Below are 7585 nucleotides of genomic sequence, written 5' to 3' on the forward strand. Positions count from 1 at the left end.
ATTGCTTATGGCTCTTAGTCCATTTTTAATTAGTTTTACTTATTTATTCCCTTCCCTATTTTTTGTTAACCCTAATTGTATTTCTTTATAACCAAATTGTAATTCATTCCTAGCTTTCCCTGTGTTTTTGATTGTATGTGTAATTTGACTTACTATTATGTTTTAGTAGATTTGGTACTTGTCATTTATGTTTGTCTTCCTTTACTTTGTAATTTTTATCACTTTGTACATCGCCTAGAATTCGGATTAGGCAATTAATCAAATGTCACAATAAACTTGAAACTTGGACACACAAACAATTTTCCAACTCTCTTTCTCATTCTGATAAATTCCGCCCGACACCACCTACATTGGAAGCTGCTACAGCTACATTGGAGGGTGCAGGGCTTTTCCCCTCATCGCATGACATATGGGGTAATCAATTCAGGATCAACCACAGATTCTTCCAGGGGCTGATCAATGCAGTATTCATGCTGATGCTGCAGACGTTGGTTTTCTTCCCACTGCACTGGGGGATGGGGAGCTCTGAATGATGGGCAGGCAGTGGCTCTCTGTGGCCCAGATCCTCTGTTTGGATGAGAACACTAGGAAGCGCTTGAGCAGGTCCAGGGCTGGAGGAGATGCATCTGGTACAATATGTTCCAGTGGTATCAGTGGGTTCTCCTTGAAGGAGATCTTGTTGTAATCGGGGAGTTCTGTGATTTCCGGCCAGATTTTCTCATTTGGAGTGCCCAGGATCCGCAACACACAGCACACTTGTTCAATATCATTCTTTCCAGGGAAGAGGAGCGAATTATTGAGTAGCTCCCCAAAGATGCAACCTACCGCCCAAAGGTCCGCACCTTCATCATACTTCCGAGCACCATACAGAAGCTCAGGAGCTCAGTACCATCTAGTGGCCACCTGATGGCTATGTAGACCAGGGGTCCCCAAAGTCCCTCCTTGAGGGCCAAATCCAGTTGGGTTTTCAGGATTTCCCCAATGAATATGCATGAGATCTATGTGCATGCACTGCTTTCAATGCATATTCATTGGGGAAATCCTGAAAACCCGACTGGATTCGGCCCTCAAGGAGGGACTTTGGGGACCCCTGATATAGACAGTCGCCTTCATTGGAGAACACTCTTGCAAGTCCAAAGTCTGCAATCTTCAAATGTCCCTGGAGCTCTTGAGGAGGTTGGCAGGTTTTAAGTCTCGGTGCATGATGGAGTTCTCATGGCAAAATATCACGCCCTTCAGCAGCATCTGCATGTAACCTTTGACCTGACACTCTTGTCAGTGGTTGCTCCAAATTGCGCAGGACCTCTGAAAGGTCAGATAGCATGTATGGTACTCAAAGACCAGCACAAAACCTGTGCCATGGGAAAACACAGAAGAAGGACCCCTGCATTACTGGCTGTAAGGACAAATGCGTGTGTGTGTGTGGGGGGGGGGGGGGGGGGTAGGGGGAGGAGAATAGCAGAGTCTGGAACCAAAATTATATCTTGTCCTGCATTTCTACCTTGCATTTGTTTGGCTGAAAGAAACTGTTTGCCATTGGTTTCCTATAGGACATTGTTGAGTTCATCTGATATGGGGTGAATTAGAGGGCTGTAATTTTAAAAGCACAGTAAATACCTCAACTCAAGACAATACTCCTTTTTTATGTTAGCAGCATGGAGGTATTTCAGGCATTTGGAGCTCTGGCAGTTTGTATAAATGTGTGTTCCAATTGCAGTGCCGCAGTGTATATACAAACAAAAATTGTTACTTACGGTATAGCTCAATTCAACAAAAATTCTATTGTTCAAGAGGTTTTGAAATGGTATCATTCAGAGATCAAAAGTTGAAAGAGTCACCAGCACAGAATAACCAAAAAAAAAGGCTCTTTATTCCCCAGCAGCTGTACAGTGTCAGTTTGAGGAAAAAGGGCCCTGCTGCTTTGTAGTTTCTAGCTCTGGAGATTGTGCAGGAGTCAGTTTGTGATTTCATGATGAGCACTGCTCAGTCTAACCCTTGCTGTAAGAACAAAGTTTGTAGAGTCATCCCAGGCCCAGTTATCCTAGTGATGCAGGTAATTGCAAGACCTCATGGTAGTTAAGAAGTACTAACTGGGTTTTCTGGTGCTTTGAGACTATAGACGTGGAGGGGTATAATCGAAAGGAACATCTAAGTCCGTTTTTGTCTAAGTCGCAAGTCGTCCAAAGTAAAAACCAGCCTAGGATACATTTTTGAAAAATACGTCCAAAATTTTCTTTGTTTCAAAAATCGTCCTGCCGATCTGATCGTCCAAGCCGCTAAATCGTCTATCTTTATACCACATTTTCGTCCAACTTTTCATCCAAGTCAAAAACGTCTAGAACAAGCCTTGTTGGACGTGGGAGGGGGTCTGCAAAGTGATGGACTGAACACCCTGACACGGCACCTAAATAGTGGGGCACCTTAGAGGGCACTGCTTTGAACTTCATAAAAAGGGGGCCATGTCTTCTCCTCACTACAGCTCCCTTATAGGTCATGGTGAGCCCTCTGAACCACTTCCAGAATCCCCTAGACCCACTTATCTATCACCCTAATAGCCCTTATGGCTGCAGGAGCCACTTATATGCCAGTAAAAAAAGGTTTGAGGGTGTATAGTGGAGTGCACATGTTTAAGTATCAATGCAGTGATTACAGGGGCTTATGGGCATGGATTCTCCTCTCTATGAGTCCCTAACCCACCCCCAAGATGGCTTAAGCTGCCTCTGTGCTGGACGACTAGGCTTTCCTATGCCAGGCTGCCAGGTGATGATGGTCTGGAGGCTAAATTTTAAAGGTGTGATTATGATTTTTAGGGGGGGTCGGTGATCACTGGGGTAGTGTGTGGGGGTCTGTATTATGTGTTTGCAATGCTTATTTGGTGACTTTAGGTGGGTTTTTGTGAATTAGACCATGTTTTAAATGGTCTAAGTCACAACGTCCAAGTTCTGTCGATCCTTAGGCCGGTTTTTGGATGTTTTTCTCTTTCGATTATGAGCCCCTTAGCTTGCAAGCATTCAGTAAATCGAGGAAGCCAGAGGAAATCAATATACTCATGGGTCAATCTACAGCCAATGGCGATGAGAGGTTTGTTTTTAAAAAAAAAAATGCTGATTGCCACTAGCTAGATTAGATATATTAGATACATATATTCAGTGCTGGGTCATATCCGGGCTCTGACACTGAATACCCAAGTCATTGACAGTGCCCAGAAGTTAATGCCATATGGATGATATTCAGTGCCACTACTACTTATAATTTCTGTAGCGCTGAAAGGCATACGCAGCACTGTACATTTAATATACAATACAGTCCCTGCTCAGAAGAGCTAACAATCTAATTTGACAGACAGGATATCTCAGGGTTGGGGAGATTATGATAGAGGAAATGAGAGAGATATTGAGAGGCTTCAGAGTGAATGCACTTGTAAGTAAGTAAGAAGAGTTTGAACTGTATTCGGAAATGGATGGGGAGCCAATGAAGTGACTTGAGGAGAGGGTTAATGTGAGAATAGCGGCTCTCATGGAATGAGTCATGCAGCAGCATTTTGAATGGATTGAAGGGGTGAGAGATGGGTGCACAGGAGGCCTGAGAGAAGTATGTTGCAGTAGTCTAAGGGTGAGGTGATGAGAGCGTGGATAAGGGTTTTGGTAGTGTGTTCAGAAAGGAGAGGACATAATTAAGAAAAGTTGGGACCTGCTATTTAAGGCACTCCAATTTGGTCCAGTTAGCTATATATTGCTGATGTACACATACATCTTCTGGGGTCTACCCTGATTCTGCTCCCTGAATTGTGCCAGGGCAGCCAGAGCAACATTCAGCAACAGTCCCCAGTGAAGTGCTTCCGTCTCTTCCCTTCCTCTGTTCCCACATGTTGCAATTGGAATTGTTCCCTAAATATATTCTTTCTTCACATTTTCTGTTTATATAACGTAACATAAATGTGTATTTATATATCGTATAAGCCTTTTGGTTCTGTGTGGTTTACAAAAGAGCTACAACTGACCGAAGTCAGTGAGCTACAACACAACTTGGCAAAAGAGGTTAACAGTGGAATTACAAAGGTGGTTGGCAGTAAAGATTTTCAAAGACAATGACATAGAGCTACCATATAACCTGGCAGTGGTTAACAATAAGATTTATAAAGGTTAGCAGTTGAAATTTATTTGGTAATCTGTTTGTAGTTAAGAGAGTAGTTATCTCCCCCTCCCCCCAATTAAAATTTTAATCCATTGTAAACCGCACAGATCATTTGTACACGTGGTATATCAAATAAAGTGACTGTGAAAGTGAATATCTGTGGACAGCCAGCAGACCGTGATTTAACGGGACAAGAGCCTTTCCTGCCTGGTTAAATAGTTCTGAATATTGAGTTCTCAGTTTGTCATGGCCTTGCTACTTATCTTCCCTTCACTATGTACCCTGATCATGCTATTTACCCAATGCATTTTCACTTTTCCTTACATCGTAAAAGTGTCACTGTACTATCAATATTTTTGCTACTACTAAGATTATCTGACAATTGCCCCAGGAGGCAACAACTTCTGTTCATTTTCATCGTGCAAAAAAGTATGACCATGTCACACCCCTCGTATATTCCCTTCAATGGCTTCCTATCCAATACCACATTCAGTTTAAAATTCTGTGCTTGACATTTAAGGCCTACCACTTTGGTTCTCCAGCCTATCTGTCATCAGGAAATATTTCTTATACTCCCTCCCACCATTTGTGTCTCTTGATGAGCATCTCTCACTTTTCTATGCCCCCCCCCCAAAAAAAAAAACCAATCAAACAAAAAACCCTCGCAATGAATCTATGTGAAATTCAGCTTTTTTTTCAGGCACCCAAGCTTTGCCCTACTTAACTACATAAGATCTGAACCATCATTCACTTTGATCAAATGTTATTTGAAGATCTTCTATCTGTTTATTGGTAATCTATCACCTAGTCTTTGAGTTGTCTTGAGCCTAGAGAATAACACGGTGACAGAATTCATCCCAGCGATTAACCATGGGAAACCATCCCTGTGTCATTCTTTAAGGAGAGAGGGAAGAATCAGAATATGAATGGGCACAACCACTGACCCTCAAGCCTTGCAATGAAGAATGCTGGTGTAGAAGAACTGAACTGAAGATGGATATTAAAGAATGACAGGATGGTTTCCCCTGGTTATCTGTGGGGACGAGGACAAATTGCAATAGTGCAGTATACTTTTTTTTTTTTTCTTTTTCTCTTCCTTGTACTTAGCTAGTTTTCTCAAAGTATGAAGAGTTTTATTCATTCTTGTCTGGATTTGGAGTTCCTTTCCGTATTCTGAATTTGTAATGTTATATTGTAAACCGTTTCAAACTGATCCCAGAGTATGTGGTAAGGCAAATACTATAGTATGGATGTACTTCTTGTTCTGGCATAGAATAATTTTTTTGCTTGGGCAATAGACTTTTTATACTTCTACAAACATTATGTATCACAGTATATGAAAAGTTGGCTTCAACATGCTTCACATTTTAAAATGGCAAAAGGAAAATCCTTCTTGGATAATAGTAAGAATAGCAGAGGCCAATGTCGAGAATCTGAGAGACCCATTAATAGTGAAGTGATGGAAGAGTCCTCGGTTAACACAACTATATGCTAATGACAAGGAGCGCTAGTTGTCACTTAATACCCACATGGGGTTAGGTAACATAGAAACATAGAAAAAGATGGCAGAAAAGGGCCATAGCCCATCAAGTCTGCCCACTCTAATGACCCACCCCCTCTGCCCACACTAATGACCCACACCCTGGCTTTACCCTCCTAGAGATCCCACATATATATCCCATTTACTTTTAAAATCTAGCACGCTGCTGGCCTCAATCTCCTGTAGTGGAAGTTCATTCCAACAATCGACCACCCTTTCGGTGAAGAAATACTTCCTGGAGTCTCCATGAAATTTCCCTCCCTTGATTTTCAGCGGATGCCCTCTTGTAGCCGAGGGTCCTTTAAGGAAGAAGATATCATCTTCCACCTCGATACGGCCCGTGATATATTTATGCGTCTCGATCATGTCTCCTCTCTCTCTTCGTTCCTCGAGTGAGTACAGCTGCAATTTATTCAGCCTTTCTTCATACGGGAGTGTAACATCCCTGGACTCACTCCCTATAGTGACATATACAGTACACAAACGTGCCTCAGTGAAAAAAAATGTAAAAAAAAAAACCCATACTCGAAAATTGGCTAATGCTATTCAGCACATTTCAGTGTGCATAGTTCATATCGAGTCTGAAATGAAAGAGATCAGCAAGATTTTAAGCTGGATATTATCAAAACAATTTAGCATGGTGCTTATCTCTTAGCTGTAGTCCATAAAAAGACATATAATCCGCGTGCATGTCTTTATATTCGTCATAGACTTTATAAACAGCATGGACTCTGTTTTCAATAGGAAGTAGGCAAATGCCCAAGTAACTGGTCAAATTATGGACTTAACCCACCAAATATTTTTTCTAAGAGTGTAATATTATTTGAGTGTGTGCCAGTTTAATTTAGAAGTTTCTCACTTATCATAATACTAATAAGCAAATGGTCAAAATAAGCAGCTTGCAAAATTGCTAATTGATCAAGATGAATTTTTTTATCTTCCCCCTCCCCCCTTTTTTTTTTTTTTACAAAACTGCGGAAGCCGTTTTTAGCATAGGCCGGCGCAATGAATGCTCTGTGCCACTCCCGACACTCACAGAGTTCCTATGAGCGTCGGGAGCGGCACAAAGCATTTAGCGCACCAGCCTGTGCTAAAAACGGCTTCTGCGGTTTTGTAAATGGGGGGGAGGGAGAGGGTTATTGTTTGGGCTAGTAGGGGAATGATTGTGAGGGATATTGGAATACTGTGGAATGAGGGCTGTACGGGGGTGGGGGGAGGTGAATGCTTGTGATGTGAAGAGAAACACAGTGCAGAAGGAGGATGTAATGGTTTTGTTCCTGACTTGGGAGAAATTGAGTCAAAGGACTTGATTAACGAAAACCTTTTTGTCAGTTGTTTCGGTTTTCAGAACACCAGGGGTGTGGATAAGGCTACTTATGTTTTGTTTGGTGGGGGGGGGGGAGGTTCTGAAGACACAATTTCACTCATCTTTCTGAAAGAGCCTTGGGATGAAGGCTGCCAGGTGGTTTCAGGATTGCACAGGACCACTTGCATTGTATAATATGATGCAGAAGAATGTATGAGAGTGGATATCTTTACGCGATCAGTGTCTTGCTTCAAGAGCTGTTTCATTACCCTATTATTTACTTTTGAAAATATGCTGTTGATTAAGAGGTAAATTAGCAAATTAACTTGTTTGAAGCTCTGTAGTTTGGCTCACTATGAGATTCTTGTAGAATCGCTGTGACTATTGTTCCAGGACACTTCAGTGTCCTGCCTTGCCCTGACTCCATTAGACTAAGCATCTATAAGCAGTCATCAATTATTGCTCATTTCAAAGAGGTTTTAAAATGTAATCCAGCAGCGCCGCTTAACTAAATGAATCCGGATAGCTGATCTCCAGTGAATTAACAGAGCAGTGCGAGAAGAGCTCATAATGAATCTGAGTTAATAACTAGAGAAGATCAAATT

General features: G+C 41.9%; 1 pseudogene; it reads right to left on the reverse strand.

The window, feature by feature from the left end:
* Positions 1 to 395: 395 nt before the first annotated feature.
* On the reverse strand, positions 396 to 1365 carry LOC117354890 (annotated as a pseudogene).
* Between the last annotated feature and the right edge of the window lie 6220 nt (positions 1366 to 7585).

This window comes from Geotrypetes seraphini, chromosome 2, assembly GCF_902459505.1.
Source record: "Geotrypetes seraphini chromosome 2, aGeoSer1.1, whole genome shotgun sequence".
NCBI classification, from domain to species: domain Eukaryota; kingdom Metazoa; phylum Chordata; class Amphibia; order Gymnophiona; family Dermophiidae; genus Geotrypetes; species Geotrypetes seraphini.